The sequence below is a fragment of the Lissotriton vulgaris genome, chromosome 7 (genome assembly GCF_964263255.1).
Source record: "Lissotriton vulgaris chromosome 7, aLisVul1.2, whole genome shotgun sequence".
NCBI classification, from domain to species: domain Eukaryota; kingdom Metazoa; phylum Chordata; class Amphibia; order Caudata; family Salamandridae; genus Lissotriton; species Lissotriton vulgaris.
The window spans coordinates 1,386,602,119-1,386,622,852 of NC_141695.1; the positions used below are offsets into that span (position 1 = coordinate 1,386,602,119).

At 46.9% G+C, this 20,734-nt stretch overlaps 1 pseudogene; it reads left to right on the plus strand.

Annotated features, from left to right (window-relative positions):
- The first annotated feature begins 8,906 nt into the window (after positions 1-8,906).
- Positions 8,907-20,734, plus strand: part of LOC147703769 (uncharacterized) — an 86,398-nt pseudogene continuing 74,570 nt past the window's right edge.

A 20,734-nucleotide genomic window follows, 5' to 3' on the forward strand; every position in this document is an offset into this window, starting at 1 on the left:
ACCAATCGAGGCTACCGGGGGAGGGCCGGTTTAGCTCACTGGTGTACAGCCCCTTGGCGTACTGTTCCCACACTTTCCCTGCAACGCTGTTTTCCTTGTGCATGCCTCTGGGGGTCAGACTATTAATGAAGCGCCAGAGCTTGCTATTGTCATTTCCTTTAATTAAGGAAAACACGGTCAGCCAATTCTGTTCAGTCTGGAATCTTTTGTGCTCCCAGACTTTCTTTTTGTAGGCAGTTCGCAAGGCGGCAATGGAGTGCCTCCCTGGCAAATGAGTGCCTTTCTTTTGTGCCCTAATTGCCTTGTTAAGAGCACGCTTACTCTGTATCAAGCTCCGCGATTTTGAACGGCGAGACCCAGTATGGGATTGGCAGCTTCTCAGATGATCATTATTGCCTAGACATTTCAATATATCGGAAGTCAGTATTTCCCATTGTTGTGTGAGGTTCTCAGTGAGGACTGGGTTTTGTTCTTTCTCCCTTCTGGCTACATAACCTGACAATCTATGTCTGAGATTGGTTGACCATTTTATTCTTTTAAGAAATTTACAATGTTCTTCACCCGTGGTGGTTCCAATGACTTCTTGAGATTCCGCTTGTTCCCGCGCCAGATTGAATGTGGCGCGGAGGGGCCTATGGTCGCTTTCGTCTCTGTTGTCCACTATGAAGTTGCAAAGTTTGTGGGCCAGCCCTTCGTTGGTGAAAATGTAGTCTATAGTGGAGACATTTCTAAAAGTTGGATTGGCAGTCCATTCAAGATGGCTCTTTTTTTGTGTTCTGTGGGTGGAGTGCAGATTAAAATTTGCGAGAAAAACAATCAATGGGACCCCAGTTTTTGTTCAGTTGTGTGAATTTTGCATGCATGACTTGCGTAGATTGAAAGGCCCCCTGACAGGCGACCAAAGATAGTCCTTTTAGTCGCTGGTTTAAAATGCTCGTAGAAGCCACCAATGGCGGTCTTTGCCCTTGCCCATGATTCCTGAATGCACAATATGTCCCCCTGTGCAAGGTAATCAAGAGTGGCAGTGTCCCTAAAAATGTTGCTCAGCCTAGCGATATTCCATGAAATAATGGTTAACTTGGGAACTAGTCCCCTGAGTGGATTCGCACGTGAATTCTTTACGTTGCTGTTAGTTAGGTTAGGGACCCTGTCTCCATGTGACCTCCGGATGATCTAATACCTGCTGAGGCCGCTGCACTATCCGTTGCCAGTCATTTTGCTGAATTTTGATTTTTAGCGGGGTTCTTACCCACCCTGATTTAGTCTCCCCAACTGGGCGAGGGGACCCTGTACCTTTGAGAACAGATGTAGGTTCATGTATTTCATGGTGAGGCATCAGTACGTGTTGGTATTTCAGTGCCCTTGGGGCGGCTACTTCGATACCCCATTCAGCGAATAATGTTGCTTCCTTAAGGACGGCCTGTTGAGCTTGCTGGGTCGCAAATCCGACTATGGTGGAGTCGTCGTGGGTGTCTGTCTCCTGTCTCTTAAATTTCACCCATTCAATCATCTCTGAGGAGATTGTGCCAGTGACTCAATGTGGCCAAAGAGGCGGACAATGTTGGACCTGTTCAGGGTGTCAAATGAGCCTTTAGCTGTGTACCTTGGGGTTAGCAGCAGCTCGTAGATGACTAATATTTTGTTATGTGCGATGGCGCACCAGCTCGCCCTATCTCCCGGGAGCTTTGGCCTCTGGTTGCTTAAATTTGGAGGGTTTTTATGAGTCATTTCTGGCTGCTGCCTGTTTGGATCCATGCTAAATCAGCCGTCCGCACGCGGCAATCCTTGCCACTCCCCCTGATCTGATGTCGAATTTGGGTGATTTTTGATTATGTTGCCTAGCTGCTGATTTCCTGGCCCCTCGATTGATAGGCCTATCACACTTGGCAGTTCTAGCTGGGCGCCCTGATTTAGTTTAGGATTTGTTTCAGTCTCCTGTTGAGGAACCCAACCGAAAGGGCTAGGGGCACTTGATGGTACGGCGGCTGCCACCTGTAAAGGCCTTTGTTGAGAATCCTCGTTGATTTGACCCTCCGAAAAAGGGATTTGTTGAATTTTAGGCTCGCGAAAAACGAGGGATGCGTCGCTAGACTTGCCGATCTTAGATGCCTGTTTGGGTATAAAAATGGGAAAGAGTAGTTTGAGGGTGCTTTTGGTTTCAGTAGCACCCAAGGTTAATGACGCCGGTGATATGTTTCTACTTCTGGCTTTGGATTTCTTTAGTTGTTTTTTAAGTCTTTTTTTAGCCCTCCTTGACAACGGGGCTTTAGCGCTTGCTTTAGCGCTTGCCGATGATCCTTCGGCCTTCTCCGCCAGAAGAGAAATGACAGACAGGTCGTCACTTGTGGTATCAAGATCCGAGGCCTCGAGGTCACCATTCCCTTGTTCAGCCAGTGTGAAATTATTACAGGACCCTGCTAAGAGTGCCTTTGGGGCGCTGTTGGCCACCGTGCTATCGGTTGGCATTTCGGCATGCTCTGTCGTCAATAATAGTAGCTTTTGTGCGGCTTGTTCATGCGTGGACGTCTCGCCCAGACCCTTGGCTAGTACAAACATCTCTTTTAGAACTTCTGGTAGACATGCCCATTTATCGATTATGGCGGCCCAGGAATTAATACTGGCAGCATGAGCGTAAGGAGCGTCAAATAGGGCTTCCAGCTTTGCCAGCTTATTGTCTTGATGCGCCAGGTGCTGGGCTATCGACTGCAAGAGATCTATTTGGACTTCCATCTTTGTAGACTGCCAGAGCAGTGCCCTAGCCATTGTGTCCTGAACTTCTCTTATTACGGACAAATTTAAATCTTTAAAAGTGGCTTCTTCAATTGGGTCGGTTAGGTCTTGGTGGTGGGTTAGGCCGGACGGGCTCCATCCCTCCATTTGTGTGATTCGCGGGGCGTTAGCCCTTTCTGGATTTATAGGTGTTGTTTCAAGTGTACGTTCGATTGACTGTTCCAATTTTAATAGAAACGAAATTGTTGGTGCCTCCGTTCCCTGGGAATTTGGTCTCTGTGTTTTCCGGGAGGGCACAGTTGCATTCAGTCAATTGCCAATGCTCTTTGGAGAGCAGGGTGCGACCTCGTCATTTGGCCTCACAGTATCTGTGGCCACATTCGCCCCCAATATGGGCCTGTCGTGAATATCGGCAGTGACCCTAATCGGGCTCTTCACCCAGACGTCTGACTGAAAGCGTGCTTCAGGGCTCCCAGTTGTCTCAAAGTTAACTGTCACCTATATAGGCGCCACCATTGCAGCTAGATAGAGTCTCTACCAGATAATGCGTTACCGAAGGTAAGTAACTTGTTCATCTGATAGACACTTCTAGCTGCGGATTCCTTACCTTTGAATTAGATACCCAAGCTATACCATCCAGGCGGTGGATTGTGGAACAATATCTTAAACTAGAAAGACCTGCAGGACCGAGCGGGCAAAATGCCCTTCTCTGCAGACCTGACCGTCCTGGCAATAGTACTTTGCAAACGTGTGCAATGATGCCCATGTTGCTGCCTGACCGGTTTCTTAGACTGGGACACTCCGAGCCAAAGTTGTAGTCGCAGCCTTTCCCCTGGTGGAATGGGACCTTAATCCCTCACGGGGCTGCTTCTTTGCCAGGGCATAGCAGATCGTAATGCAGAGATTGACCCAGTGAGAAATAGTCCTTTTCTGCACTGCCCTTCCCTTCTTTGCTCCCACGTACCCCACAAAGAGTTGGTCATCCACTCGGAACTCTTTTGTGCAATCAAGGTAGAACAACATCCTTTGGGTCCAGTCGGTGGAGACGTGCCTCTTCCTTAGAGGGATGAGGAGGAGCAAAATAGGTGGGCAATGTGATAGATTGACCCAGGTGGAATGGGGTCACAACTTTTGGCAAAAAAGAAGCCTGGTGCAAAGAACCACTTTGTCCAGAAAGGAAATTAAATAGGGAGGCAAGCAAGATAAAGCATGCAACTCACTCACCCCCGGCCTGATGTAATCACCACTAATAAGGCTGTTTTGATGGTCAACAGCCGGAGGGGACACTTATGTAAGGACCCTAAGGGAGCACACATTAACTAGGTGAGGACCAAATTAAGGTCGTATTGTGGCCTATCAAAGGGTGTTGGTGGAAACAAGTGAGCCAGCCCTTTCAGAAATCTATCTATAATAGGAGATTTAAAGGGAGAAGGCTGGTCAGGCAGCCGCAAAAGGCAGACAGAGCAGAGAGATGACCCCAGAGAGTTCCCAAAGCATAGCCCTGTTGAGCAAGGGTTAAAATGAATAGGACAGTAGAAAGAGAAGCAGAAAGAGGGCCAATACACCTTTCTGTACAGTATAATACAATTTCTGACAACGGCAGGCGTATACCATTTTAGTGGATGGCCGCCTGGCCACCAGAATAGCATTACAGACTTCGGAAGGAAGGTTAAAACTGCTGCCGCGAATGGAGGTGCATAGTTGACAGGTTCGGGTGGAGGATCCTTCACTGTTGCTGTGACAGAAGATCCTCCCGAAGGGGCTGCCTGATCAGAGGATTGATGTTGATTTTCAGAAACTCTGGATACCAGACTCTCCTCACCCAGTCCGTAGCCACAAGAATGACTTGGACCAAGTCACTCCTGATCTTTTTCAGAAACCTGGGCAGGAGTGGTATGGGCGGAAAAGCATACAACAGGCCTGAGCTCCAAAAGCATTGCCGAGTGATAGATGCCTTGGAAACTCCAGCGTGCAGTATTGCTGACATTACTCGTTCTCTCCGGTGTCGAACAAATCTAACCAAGGTTCTCCCCACTTCTGAAAGAGACCTTGTGCCACCTTAGACTGTAAATGCCACTCGTGATCTGCTAGGCATGGGCAGCTGAGTTTGTCCACCCTGGCGTTCAGAGAACCTGCCAGGTGTTGAATCATCAGGGTTATGCCCTGCTGTTTGAGCCATGCCCAGAGACTCAGGACTTCTCAACAAAGGGTCCACGACCCCCCCGCCTTGCTTGTTGCAGTACCACTTGGTGAAGGTGTTGTCCATAAACACCTGCACTAGCTTCCCATTGACATAGGGGAGAAATGCTTTCAATGCCAATCGAATCTCTCGGAGTTCCAACAAATTTATGTGGAGCCCTACTCCACCGGAGACCAGTGTCCCCTGATCTCCTCCTCTCCCAGATGGCCGCCATATCTCAGAAGTAATGCATATGTCACTACTGTGAGCTCTGGTTGGGGAAGAGAGAGAGCGGTCTGCCGTTGACCCAATCGCAGTGCGTCAACCACCACTGCAGATCTCTCGCAGTTCCTTCCCGAAATCTGGAACATGTTGGTGAGATTTCCTTGATGCTGTGCCCACTGGAACTTCAAGTCCCACATGCTTTACTAACAGGATTCAGGAGGCCATAAGGCCCAACAACCTTAGAGTCAGTCTCACCAAAATCCAGGATAGAGGCTGAAACATCAGAATCATAACCTGAATATCCTGGACTCGCTGCTTGGGAGGATAGGCCCGAAACTGCAATGTGTCCAGAACAGCTCAGATGAAAGGGACCATCTGAGAGGAGTCAGGTGGCACATTTATAGAGAACCACGGCGAATTCAGGAGGTCCAACGCTGCAATCCAGTCTTCCTGGTCCAGGACAGACAAGACCTGAGCTAGAGTGAGCATCTTGAACTTCTCCTTGAGGAAGAGATTGATAGGCTGAAGATCTAAAATGGGCCATAACCCTTTGTTCTTCTTCGGAATCAGAAAGTAGCTGGAATAACAACCACAGCCTACTTCTGAAACTGGACCCATTCTTTAGCTCTCTTAGCCAAGAGAGCTGTAACTTCCTCTTGGAGCAATTTCAGATGATCCTCCGTCAGCCGTTCCTGATTTTGCAGAATGGGAGAAGGAAAAGAAAGGAAAGGCAGAGAATAGCCCTCCTGGATGATCTGCAGGACCACTTGTCCGATGTTATGGATCTCCAGTGGGGGAGATGATGAAGAATTCTCCTACCAACTGGGGTAGTGTGGCCTTGCAGAGTCAGCCTAGGAGTGCTTGGAGGCTGCGACTGCCGGGGACAGGGTGGCCAATGACTTCTGGCCTCCATTCCTGGATCGCAATGCAAGGCATCCACGTCCCTGCACGGCTTGTGAAGTTTGTGCAGGACGGTGGCTGGGATAGAGTTGACGCGTCTGGAAACAGAGTGAAAAGAAGACTTGCCACGAGAAGTAAAGGAAAGGCCCAAGGGTCTGGCCGTAGCTCGAGAGTTCTTGAACCTGACTAGGGCCAAATCTGCTTTTTCCACAAAAAGACGGGGTCCATCAAAGGGTATATCCATCAGATTTGCCGGGACTTCGCCGAGAAGCCAGTTGTCCTAATCCAGGTGTGGCACCTTAAGGCCATTGTTGTTGAATTCGATCTGCCCAGTGAATCTGTTGTATCAAGGCCACACCGAATAAGGAATTTTGCTGCATCTCTCCCATCCTTGCTTGATTGTGAGAGCACAGGCCGGGCCTACTCCAGAACATGTGGCAGCACTTGCTCAACCGTCTCCCGAAGGGAGAGGGAGAAACAGCCCAATAAGCATGCAGTATTCACCAACCGCAATGCCAGGCTGGAGGAAGAAAACTATTTCTTCCCAAGTGCATGCAACCTCTTGGATTACCTATCCAGCGGGGCTAAAGGGAACGCGCCCGGGGAAGTAGCGGCCTGCACCACTAAATTTTCAGGGGTGGGCTGTTGGCTGATGAACTTCAGATCACCCAGTGCAGGGTTATGACGGCGTGCAACCGTCCTATTCACAGGAGCCCCTGTGCAAGGCTTGGCAACACCCCTAGAAGGACGTCTGTAAGTGCCTCATTAAAGGGCAACAGGGGTTCGGAAGTGGAAGCCCTAGGTAGAAGAACTTTGGTCAGGAGATTCGTCCTGGCCTGCACTAAGGGTAGTTCTAGACCAAGGACTTCAGCTGCCCTTTTTACCCACTGGTTAGAGGCGGCAGACCCGAGAGCAGAGAACAGCCCGGGACCAGGGTTCGATTCCCGGCGCGGCAGGTTTCTGGACCAGGGTCAGCGGACTCGATAATTCTCTCGCCTCAGTGCCCACTCTGATCAGCGATCACACTCGGCAACTCTGGGCACTAGATTGCCTCATCTTCACTAACGGCCCCACCAGACCGCCGGGGATGCCTGGTCTCACCCTGGAGATACCCATTAAGGGACCATCTCTCAGGGAAGCCAGGAAGGGTTTCGCAGCGGTCGAAGCGCCTTGGGACCCTCCGGGTAAGTAGTGCGCTATATAAATGCCTATACATTACATTTACATTTACCATTGCAAAAAGAACAATTGATGGACAGAATGCAGAACAATGTCATACATTCACCCCAGTACAGAGATCTGGGCCTAAATCCATCGTTTTTTTGCTCACCATGCCATTCCAGTTTGGACCTAGCCATATGGAAATCAGTCTTGACTCTGCGCCCAATGGGAACAGTCCAGCCCGAACTGCCAGGCCAGCATACCTGTCCCAAAGGTAAGCAACTTGTTCTTTAGGTTTGAGACATTTATAAGCTGATATTTCACCCTACAGCTAAGGGCATAGCCAACACCAGGGATGTACTCTAGTTGATGGTTCAGTGACAGTGCACCCACATTCTGTAAATCTCACCCTAGCTAAACAGTGAGCAGTGTAAACACGATCTTACGCTGTTAAAGACAGCGGGGGTTTAGTTGAGTTATGTGACCGTCACTGATGGGGCTTTCACTTTATTATATTATCACCTATTCCCCATCTGTATTCATTTTACGTCTTCAAACTTTGTTTTAGAGGTTACTTTATAAAATTGCTAAATAATGACTTCAGACTCCTTCTGTAACTAAATTTATTTCCAGACCAAATGATATATTGGATGTATTTTCAGCTAGTTGTGTTTTGCTTAATATTTGGTAATATGTGGACTGTTCACAACTTTTTATAATGGCATAGTCTAAACGGATGTTCTTAATACAAATAATTGACCATCACTCTAAGAATGCATCTTTTTCACCCGAATTTGTGAGCAATCGGAATAATACAAGAATATACTTAAAATGAGCCACTTGCAAAGGTCTAGATTTACTGTGTGATAAACCTTTCTGGTCCTTTTTAGGTCTCGTCCTCGAGACCTATTGTTGCCTCCCAAGGGAGACAGACTAGGGCACGAGCGGCGATACTGGTGTGTGGACGCGCACGTCCAGCCCGGCGCCGTGCGCATCTCCTGTGCCACATTCACTCGCAATCGCACATGCACTCACACAGCCACACTCACGCATGCATACACACAGACGCACACACATACATACATACACACACACACACACACACACACACACATGCATGCACACACGCAGGCACAATCACGCGTGCACCCCCCCCCCCCTACAACTAACCCGCCTGCCTGCTCCACTCACCAGGCTACAGGCTCCGTTACTACAAAGACAACGAGGATAGCTTCCCTTTGATCCTCCTGTTATCCTAGGACCTAGGACATGAAGCGGGAAAACTTCTCTAATCAAAAGGATTTTGGTTGTTTTGACTACAATTACATGTGCCACGCCACCAACCTGTAAATCTGCACAAATTGCGTAGTAGGAAGAGCTCTTCTCGTCTCCCCCAGGCGTTGCAGGAAGAGCAGACTGTACCAACGCGCATGCGTGTTCGCTTTAGAGAGAAGTACTTTGTGCACTCTCAGCAAGTAGACGTAGACGCGCACCTTAACGACAAAGGACTAGAATTGTGTATCGATAAACCCAGCAGAGGAGGATATCAGTAGTCCGTCTTTTGTTTGGGAAGAGAGAAAGGGTTCTCTCATTGGTCATTAATAAGAGTGGGCGGATAGAGGCACCGCCCAATCATAGGCATTGACTGTATGTCAATTCATGGAGCCCTGGGACAGGTTACCGGTGGTGCTGGTCTTCCTTCCAGCCGGTGATGGCGGAGGCAGCACCGGAGCCTCCAGCACCAGCCGCACCAGTGCCTCCACGAGCATTGGAGCTGGCCTTCTCCTATTTTGGTCTATCGGATTTACGCTCATGCTCCCTGGTGTGCCGACTGTGCTACCGCCTGGTGCACGGCGACGAGAACGGGGAGGTGTGGCGGGCCTATGTGCCCAGTGTCTAGGCGAGGAGGGTCTTCGGGGAGACGTGCTATGTGGACTGGACACGTACAAGAGCAAGGTGCGGGGTTAGGAGCCACTTGGCCGTTTTCTCACTGAATTGGGCTGGGGAGGCTGCGAAAGACCGACGACGTTCCATGAGCTTGGAATGTTTGCATTCTCCCTGCTCCTGAAGGCTAATTAATGAAGTGTACCGTGGTGGGTTTAGTATGGGCCTAGACGCTGCAACTCCGACATCACTAAAATGACCAGTGCATAAGGGAAGTCCCTCCGAGGGGCTTGAGCGATTGCGTAATCGAGAGGAGGAAGAGGGGTTTGTATAGCCGTTGACAGCCATGCCAAGTGATGGCGCGGGCACCCCAGAGATAGCATACAGAATAACAGTGATCTTTGTAATATGACCTTGAACCGTGAAGATTCCACACTTATTCTTTTTCCATCTCGGTCGGTATAGCGGCATGACTTTCTGGCTTTACCTGGACCGATCACCATGTTTTGTAGTGTTTATGCCAATTTACTTTCCTTATGACACTGGGAACGAACATCCAGCTCGCGGAGATTACACCAGACCACATCTATGTGTTGAGCGGAAGGGGGAATATGCAAATGATGCCGTTAAAGCAGAGCTAGAGTCACCATTTTAGCAGGAATGTGTCTGAAGTATGCAAATGAGTACTTTGACTCTGAGGTTGACTTGCTTTTCTGCAAGGCCAAATATAGTTATGTTGTGGAATATTTTTATAGCTCAGCGTTTGCCAGTTACTTGGCCTACTGGCTATGTTTATTTGGCATTTTGGTACTTTCTCCATAGAAAAGGTGCTGCTTGCGCATAACTACCATCTAGCTGTTTGAGTGTCAGCAAAACTTTACTTACTTTAAAAAGTTGAGACCTGTTTTTTTTTTCTTCTTCAAATACCGAGATAATTAACAAATTAGTGTTGCAGTAGGCTGGGGACTGCTTTAAGCAGGTAGCCCAAGTTGTCCTTGCCTGCTGCCATTATCATAAAGGTGTTTCAAAAGGTCTATCATTCCCTTTTAGTTCTCTTCATAGACATGTAGCATTTGGCCTCTCCATCCACTGCCTGAAGAAAGTGCCGTTTTTATTTTGGATCAGGTGAGTGGAGTATTTCAGTCATTAGTTTGTTAGTGTACCTCCATAAAGAGTGATTCCCATTGCAGCGCTTACTTAGTGTAATGCCCATACACATATTCTGCATTAGAGTCACATTTGTGCTTTACACTGTTTCCCCGCACACCAGCTGATGTGGCAATTAGAGCGATTTTGCACACTAATACGATTTTGCACCCAAATTGGAAACCATAACTCTGCTGTTTATACCAGAGCACCCAGAAATGATTTTTCATTTAAAATTGACTGTATGGCCAAATGTGATTTCTGCACCTACCAGTTTACCGTATTTGTACTTATGTGCACCAGGGTTTTTTTTGTTGTTTTTTTTTACATTTTAGTTTGCTGTCATCCAAATGCGATGTCATCCTTATGAGTGCTTTTGACACCATATGTGGCATCTTCCTACTGACTTTTTCTCTGCACTCATTAGTTGTGAACTTAAATATGATCTACACGTTTGTCTTTATAGCAAGGGGGGTTTTGCACCCAACTGTTTGTGCACCTAAATTACATTTTTACACAAATGTGTGTTTTGCCTATAAATGGTATTTGTGCTTCTGAACTTTTCCACACTATGCTGCATCATTGGTGATTTTATACCTCGGTGGGCTGTCATCCAAATGTGATCTCATCTGATCTACTCATTTCCCCCAATGCAACGCCTTACTCCTGCATTCTCTCTCTGCATTGAGTGATAACCCATAGCTGCGATTGTTCCACACCAAATCTGCTTCTCGAGATAAATAGCCTCAATCTTTCTTGGGTAAACTTATAACCACCACTTCCAAAACAGAACGTTTCTCATCAAATCAGTCTAGATTGCATGCAGGAACACCTCGTAGGTCTCAGATACTATGAAGGGCCTAAATGCTTTTGTCATGGATGGGTGATGAACCACTTATACCGTACTTACCACCTCCACTCACTAGGACTCCACTTTCTTAACCTCTTTCACTCCCACCACATCCTCAAGCAGAATTTCTGGGAATGAAATAAGACCACCTAATGCCAGCATAGAGAAAGGTAGTCTGGATCAGAATTTGAAACACAACTACTCCTACACAGACGCAGACATAGTCATGATTCACAGGAGCTGTGATTACTTGAGGCAGTCTTCATTACAGCCACTTACAACTGACCAGAGTATAAAGTTCGAAATTAATTGCTTGACATCTAATTTAACCTGGAATGCAGGACATATTTAAAAGCCTGCAAGCCACTCTATGCTACCAGTTTCCCCTTCCTAGTCATTGCATCCCTAATCCTTCAAACCTGTTACATTTGCTAGCATTGCTCCACACTCATTGCCACTAATGCACTCCACACACCTGAATATTCTGTGATCAGATAGCACAACACCTGTTAAGACAGCTCTTACAGCAAGACCTCCTAAACACAATCCTAGATCAATCCACCCCAAACAATCTCAGCTGAATCACCTTCCCTCAATTTATTGACCAATCTAAAATTACAGCAAAGCTCCCCTCTAATCTGTAGATCTGCGATCTCTAATTCAACTTTCAGATCCGTTCTCACACAGGACTGTGGCCATGACTATCACAATAATGGAAAGTGGGTTCTGCTCTGAACTCTATACCACTCTCGTTCCTCTAGGATGAATAATCCCCCAACTCGATAGGAAAGGAACTAGTAAGGTAGTTAAAGTTCCTTTAATGCAAACTAATGAATTCAGTAAACCCCTCCAATTTTTAATATGCACAACCCCTCAGCCAATGATAAGAAAATGGCTTAATTCTTGGGTATATATCAGATTCCCATAGAAACATGTGTTAAATTCATTTCTCCTGCACGCACAATCTCAAAGGCCATGAAACTTGTCCTTCAAACTAAGAGCGTGATTTAGAGTTTAGCAAAGTAGTACTGTGTCACAAATGTGATAGAGATCTCATCACATCTGTTAATTCATAATTTTTCAGTTTTCTTTGAGTCATGTACAAATTACACATTTTCTTATATTTTGTTTCACTATTCTGAATAATGTGGCTGATCTTTGGAATATCCTGACAAAGCCTCTGCTATTGATGTAATGGAACAAGTTTACCCAATATGGTATTTGGTCATGTAAGGCTGATCAGAGCATTATTTTTCTTAGACAATTTAAAATTTATATTAGACATGTGGCCGTAATTAGTGCAAAAAAGTAAACCATCTTTTAAACTGTATTAAATCTCTCAGGATGCCGCGCTATTCTTTTGGAAAAACGCCCAATGATTCCGCTGCCAGTATTGCAATCTTCCTGTTTGATAGTGAAACAACCTTTTTTTTTTAGGTCTCAAAAGACTTAATCTTACCCTGCTAAAAAGATCTCTGGGCATTCTACAACTTCCTTCTTCCCATTTCAAAAATAGCTCGACCTTATGACCCAGACCAAAATCCTGGTTACGGTAAATTTACGTAAATGGAAGGTAGTGATCTTAGACTATCCTGAAATAGCCATCACTAGTCAAGGGTGTCTCCAAAACACATGTTATTGCTGGCATGTGTTGTTTTAGATGCTGCAGTAGGCTTCATAATAAATGGGCTTACACTGATGCCAACTCCAAATGTTCCCAGTAATCTCCGGCGACCGTCTAAACGCTAATGAAGCAATTGAATAAATATCTGTTTGGGCAATCCAGCCCTCCCAATAAATGCATTAGTTTCCTAAGTAGATCTGGCGTTTTGCCTCCTTAATAAACCGCAGCTCAATTGTAGGGTCTCAGACACCTGTTTCAGAATGACTGTTGTGGGAGCCTGGAAGAAATACAGAGACCTGGGGACAGTATCAATTTTTCTGCTTGCCAGTCTTCCCAGCCTGGAGATAAAGAGCAGTTGCTGTGTGTATAGCTTCCTTAATCTTTGATATCAGATACAGGTAAATAGCTCTTTGTAACTCCTTTTCTGGTTGATTTACAGTTACACCAAGATATTAACTGTTTTTTTTGCCCAGCTTAAAGGAGCTAGCTCCTCCATCCACTCTCTAATCACTGATTCAAGCTTGACACTTACCAATTCAAAGTTACTAAATGTAGTGTGAGTTTAGATATGAGCGAATGTTGTCCCACAAACTCTAGTACCTACAAAATAGATTGCACAGTGGCGCCCAGTGCTAGCAGAACATTATCTACAAATCCGTGTATTTTATGCCATTCCACCAAACTGCATTCCCACAGTGCCCTATGGTTTTCTAACTTTAATAAATTGGGGTGCCAAGGAGAGAACGACCACCTAGGGGCATGGCACAAAACTGTCTCATACTCTGAACTTTTGGAAAGTAGACAGTCTCCCTCCATTTATCAACATCTGTGCCGTGATGAGGAATTGTTGACCCACATGAGTTTCTGCATAGTGGGTCCCAAACCAACCTTTCCTAGTACCAGTTTGAGAAGGGGCCAAGTTACAGGATCAAATGCGTTTTCAGCATCAAATGTAAGGATAACCAAGGGCACAATTTTACAGTCAAGTGCAACACACTTTAATGTTGTCACAGGTACATCTATTTCTTTTGCATCCAATATGGCATTAGGAGCTCTAAACGATTGGTGAGGACCATATTAAATATTTGCTAGTTCTTAGAAGTGAGATAGGCCAGTAAGAGGCACAACACCCATTGGGTTTATCATTTTTGTTAACGAAGTAAACAGTATAACCATTTGCGAGCTAATATGGATGGACTTGGTGAGTCCGCCAGCCACCGGAGCCTTATGGAGCTGAAGTTCTTTAATTAATTTCTCCACTTTTTTAGGTCTCGCTCTCGAGACCTATTGTTGTCGAAATGCCTCTCAAGGTAGACAGGCCGGGGCATGCGCGGCGATTCGGGATCGTGGACGCGCATGTACAGGCACGTGCGCACGCACATCTCCTGTCCCGCAGGCAAGCCAGCATTCAGTTTCACTGCTTACAGTGAGACAAGAGATGGCATGCCATTCACACACACAGGCACACACACGCGCGCACACACACACACACACATCCCCGCCCTCTCTTCTCCCCCCCCCCCCACACTCACCGGGCTCTTTCCGCGTGTCCCTCTCCCTCCGCAGCGGGTCAGTCTCTGCAGCAGGCAGACTCGGAGGTCGACGTGTCTTCTCCGGCGATTTTCAGCTTGCGCCGCTACAGCTGTTGTGCACGCTCACAGCGACTGCGTCTCGCGCGCTCCCACCATGCTGTTTTGCGCCCGGCGATCCTCAGCTTGTTTATGAACAGTGTTCAGATACTCCTCCTACCTTCCTGGCAAATTCTCAACCGTTTAAAGAGGCTTGCTCTTTCCAACCCATTGGGCCGTACAGTGTAGCCTACTAGCTTCTAAAATCCAAGCCATCCAATCGGAGCAGGAGACGAAGCCTGGGCACGTTGAAGGCGTCTCATTTCTACCAGTTGAATTTATGGTAGTTATGAAGGCGGGGTCCAGTGAATGCCAGTAGCCAATGACAAGCGGGTGCGAGAAAATTCAAGCGCACTGCTGCATAGTCTTTCCTTCCGCTTTCTTGAGTTTTCCTTGTTGCTGCACGCGACGAAAGGGGATCAGTTGCTGTGAAAGTTGTAGAGGTGGCTCAACAAGGTGAGGAAGGGGTTGCGAGACAATTTTTAGGGTCGCTTTCTGTTCGTTGCCTTTTCGCTACGCTCTTTCTTAAAGGGATTCGGCTGAAGTGATCAAACTGAAGCCTCCTCTTGTGGCGTTCATAGCGACTAAGCAAAGTCGGGATGTTTAAGCATTGCATAGTTTCTAGAGGTGCTGTTTGCGTTTGAACAGTCTATGTGCAGGACGTCCCTTAATATTTCTTCATACCACTGTAGTCTGCATGGTTGATGCGTACGCTCCAAAACATAATTTAATCACATTGTTTGCTAAGACTACTGTGTTTTTGTAATATTATATTTTAAGTTTTTGAAAATCAGCATTGAGTTCAATTCATTTGGATGCTTAGATGGGGATAACATATAGGTGCTGCAAATGCACGTGTTGATGTAAGACACGAAGCGTTTGCATGTCAAGTATTTCTCGTGATACAGCTCTGCTGTAGACGCACATATTTACTGTGTCAATGCGCCAATGATGTTGCGTTGAAACGGTACGTAGTGTGTATGCTGGATGTGGTATGGGTGAAGTTTTGTATTTCATCGACCTCGTCTGGTCTGCTTAAGTTACAAAGTCATTGGCAGACGTTTGCATCATCAAAAGTCTGCCCGTTGGTAATGGAATGTGGACATCACTTATGTTACAGAAGAATTATCAGATATTACTGGACTTGATGACAATAACCAGTGACATGGTTATACAACGTGCCATACCCCATATGTCACGAACCTTTCTTAACAGAAGTCACTTGATTAAGATCTGTTTTGTAGTATGATTTCATAACATTACAGAAAACATTATCAACCAAATCTCACTCATACATTACATTCCTGTCATTCCCCGCTTCCTTAATTCCAATATGTGAACATTGCAATTGCAAAACCCTGCTATATGCTTCTACCTCTTTCTTTTTCTCTTCCATTCCAGCCTTTTCCTTTCATTCCCCAGACTCCCTCACACTCCTGCAACCCCGCCGCCATGCAAACTCCCCTATTTTGCTCCAAAGTCCCAAACTTACTCTTTCCCTTCTTTGAGCCTTCCTTTCCCAAGTGAATATGCCTGTACCGTGCCCCCCCTCCCCCAACCCCCCATCCCAAACTACTTTCACTTTAGGGCTTCAACCTGTCTTCCGGTTTTATCGTGGCAACAAGTTTCTATTCTCTTAACTGGAAAGATCCTCTGTTAGATACTGAAACTGCCTGCCTACCTGGTTATTGGAGCCTATGACTACCTGACTTCATAACATTATAGTAAACGTCATCAACCAAACCTCACTAATACATTAAATTCCTGTAATTCCCCCTCTCAAAAACTCCCAACTTGTGAACATTGCAATAATAAACCCCCATACGCTTCCACCTCTTTCATTTCTCTTTCCATTCTGCCTTTTCCTTGCATTCCCCAATATCTCTCTCACGACCCAGCAAGCATCCCCAAGCCATCTACCCTATTGTTGATCTTAAGCCCGAAACTTTCCTTTGTTCTCCACCCTCCATCGGCACATACGCATGCACCAGACTCTCCATGAGCCTCCTCCCCCCCTCCGTCAACCTGTTTCCACACGGGAAAACCCTGTGCTGTTTTCCTTCCCCACGTACCCCTCCATACTTGAGTCAAATAATTGATACTCCCCTGCACACCACCACTTTTTTTAATTACATAATTTTGCTAAAACCTCCCTCAACTCTAACATATAATAGGTTTGACCGAATTTAGACAAAAGCCCCCTGTCCACATAAAATAAATAGCCTTCTTCTTGATTGTGCTTATGAGACAAAACTTCAATTCCCATAAAGGGGCAGAAAACCTTCATTGCTGTATTGAGCTTCCTTCTATTCTTATCCATAGCATCCTTTTGTGCCCCTCTTCAATGCTTTTTCTGTACAAACACCTTCCATAAAATGCAAATGCTAGTTCACTGACTTTTGAACACCAGTAAATACTCCTTCATTTGTTTAATGAACATTAGTCTACCAGTTGCACTATATCATTTTCTCCTATATGAATGAACATGTCCGGGCTCCCTCTATTTGAAAAAGCTCCACTCAGGCCTTGGTTGAATCCTTGGCTCCTTTAATTGTTGACCATTCTAATCTTCTTACGGTTGGAGATTTCAACTATTGGGCAAATGAGGAAGAAGGGGAGCAGCAGGCCAAGGATTTGACTGGCTGTCCTGACTGACTTAAACCTGGAACAATTAGCGGGTTGTCCAACTCGCATCATAGGCACACCCTGGACCAGCTAAGGACCATGACATTCCATGTGCAGAATTTGAGGATAGCTCCATGTGGATGGTCCGATTATTACATGATGTCCTTTGTAGTATCTGCCTAAATGGAATAAGTCCCACACTGGCTCCAATATCTATTCTAGGAATTGGGCTAGGGCTAACATTGCAGCTTTTTGCGAGGACTCAAGTAACTCTCCTCTCACCCCGAAGGAGGACATAGACGCCTTTGCACAGGGTATGACGAGCTGACAGACAGTGGCTAGCAATGATCATGCACCCCTCCGTAAAACTAGAGCACCTAGGTGCCATGAGGCCAATAAATGGTTCACAGACAATCTGAAAATTGCCAAGCTGAGCCTTCGGCAAGCAGAAAGAAAACGGCTGGAGAGATGTGCGCCAGAACTGAAGAGTATACTAAACAACTTAGAAAGTATAAAAATCTTCTGCGCCAAACTAAAGTAAACATATTTTCAGGCAGAATCATGAATGTCACTAATCGATCTATAGAGATCTTCAGGATTGTTTCTGATCTTTCTAACCCTGACCGAGTTACTTTGCCGATTCTATCCACTCAAGTTCTGTGATACTCAGAATGTCTCAGGCATCAAATCATAACGGTTACCAGACCTGCGGGTCTAGTGACTTAAATAAACTACTTGGTCCTACTGTAATTTTCTTGACCCATAAACTGTTTTTTTGGTCTTGCTCTCGAGACCTATTGTCGTCTCGATGCCTCTCAAGGGAGACAGACCGGGGCACGCGCAGCGATTGAGTTCTGTGGACGCGTGCGTCCAGCCCGGAGCCGTGCACATCTCCTGTCCCCCATTCACTCGCATTCACGCGTGCACTCACACCACCACACACACGCATGCATACACACAGACACACACACACACACGTACGCATGCATGCTTGCATGCACACACACACACACGCAGGCACAATCGCGCGCGCGCACACACACAGCCACACTCATGCATGCACACACACGCATGCACACACATACACCCACCCCCCCTACAACTAAGCCCTACCTTCCCGCTCCACTCACCAGGCTACAGGCTCCGTCACGCGGGGCTTTCCTCTCTTGCATCGGCGGCCTCTGCTCCTCCTACGTGCCTTCTGCCCTTCTCGTTGTTACATAGTAGTCTCTTAGCTTCAGTCACAGGAGGGCGGTGCTTGAGGCTGGAACTGTGCAGGTGCGTTGACGTACGGTCACGTGAGTCTCCAGTTCCGATGTCCGTGGTGCTTCCTAGTTTCTCCTCTAACCTAAATCGAAAAAGGTGCTAAGAGATGCCTGAGGGTGGACAGCGGTGCCTGGACCAGTGGGATCGGAGGCCGGCACTATGCCGCTCTTCGGATCCAACCCCTTCGATCAGGATGACGGTGAGTGGGTGCGGCGGACATTGGTCTTCCAGCCTGACTCAGGCTCCGGACACCTGACAGGGGGAGGCTGGGGATCCTAGACATGACTTTCCGATGTCCACGGTCTCCCGGAAGTGACCGTCCCAAGTAGCCAGGAATTAGTAGCTCTATGACCCACCTCGTACTAAGAAGGGCTCTGTCATTAGCTCAACAGGTCCATCCTTGTTTACAGCTGTTGTGAACTTGGGCCACTCCTTCACAAATACCCCAATGGTGGAAATGTACATGCCCTAAGTCCCCAGTAAGTACACCGTGAAAACCCATTCACAGAACACAGTAAGAAACACAAACTTTCGACGGTTGAGTAAAAAGAGCACTGCTGCCGAAGAGTAGTAACATGAAAGAGCCAGCAGTGCCAGGAAAACAGTGAAACGGCAGCAGCGCTGGACAATAGTACTATTGCTGCATAAAAGGAGCACTTTCGTCACACCGTTGTATTACAACAGCAGCAGTAATAAAGTAACAAGCAAGAGTGCTGGCAGAGACACTCACTGAAACATCACTAAAACTTCCAGCTGGTGAAACTACCATAGCAGCATTGCCATAGAGTACAGCTAAAGCAGCAGTGCTGCCAGCGGGTAACTACAGCACCATCACAGTCTTAAAATATTATTACAGCTGTAATGTTAAAGTTCTAAAACTGCGGTACTGCAAGAGGATCATTGCGGCAAAAGTACATCTAATAACATAGTAAATGCAGTGGTACCTATATTTATTATTATTATGTGTTCTATAGTAATAGCTAAGTGACGACTCGGTATGGCAGTAATATTGAGATAGTAACCCTGCTGTCAAGCAGCGTTAGAGCTGCAGCCCTACTGTTGTAAATAAAACAGCGATAATGTTAAGCATTCGCTGAAGACATGCTATCATGTCTCCTTTCTAGTTTTCCCGCTCGTACTTTTCCATACGGCCAGACTCCATTTTGTTTTCTGGCGTCCATCTTATGTGTTACATATCGCCATGTGCTCGCCACGAGGCAAGTCTTACTTCGCTGATTGTCACCCCTGAAGTTTGCCCAGCAACAGGCTATAAATAGTTCCAGCTTGCCTGGCGCATGCCCAGTACGTGTAACACCTGTTTCTGCTTAGAGGGGATTGGAATGTGCATCTGGCGGGCTTCATGAACCGTTAACTCCACCCATGTATCGATCATGTTTAAGAAATGTCCATATATGGTTGTAAATCATGTTTTGAGCTGGTAACCGCCCACCTATGAGCCCCTTCTTTGTGTATAAAAGGGGACCGCATGTCCGAGTTCTTTGTGCTACCTTGTACAATACTGTAGAGTGTTGTGTGGGCTGTAGTACCACCTTTAAAGGTTTATTAAAATATGTTTTTGTATTTCCAGTTTCCGTGCCAATTTCTTACGTAGTCTGAGGACTCTGTGTACAGAAGGGCGAACCCTTTCACACTCGCAGGCCTTGCTGAGGCCTGTACTCATCACTACAATCAAGTATTATTAATGTGACGCGCTTTGCAGCTTCGTAGTTGTGCAGACAACCGCTCGTACAGTCCCTCTTGTGAGCGTCACTATCTGCTACTACGGATTACAACTGTAATGTTAATATGTCTGTATGAAGGTTTAGCGCCTAGTGCCGTCAGCAGCATTACTTTTAGCAGTCCACTCTCCTGCTGCCCGCTGGAGAAGAGGATGGACAGGCGCCTGTGGCTGTAGATGAGACTCAACATGTTGACCTGCATAAACTGCTAGCTATGTCTAACACCTTCCCCGATCTCCAGGTATCGCTCTTTCGGGCCAGCTACTGACAGTATGTAGGTAGGTAGGGGTGGGGGGGGTGGGGGGTGGCGTGTGTGTGTGTGTGTGTGTGTGTGTGTGTGTATGCAAGATTGTGCGCAAGATTGTGCGCTTGCCTATCTCTCGAGTCCCAACTACTGTTTGATGGTCACTGGCAACTTCCCCACCACAAGATTTCTCCTATAGCCCACCATGCAAACCATCGAGAGACGAACGGTTCCCTCGACCTCTCGCAGTATGGCTTCCGGACCAACCACAGCACCGAGACCGCCCTCATCGCAGCCACCGATGACATCCGAGCCCTGCTTGACAACGGGGAGACTGCGGCCCTCATCCTCCTGGACCTCTCCGCGGCATTCGACACCGTCTGCCGCCGCACCCTAGTGCAGCGCCTCAGCAACGTCGGAATCCAAGAGAAGGCCCTTGATTGGATCATCTCCTTCCTCGCCGGAAGGACACAGGGAGTCCGCCTCCCCCCGTTCAGATCAGAAGCCACCAAAGTCATCTGCTGCGTTCCTCA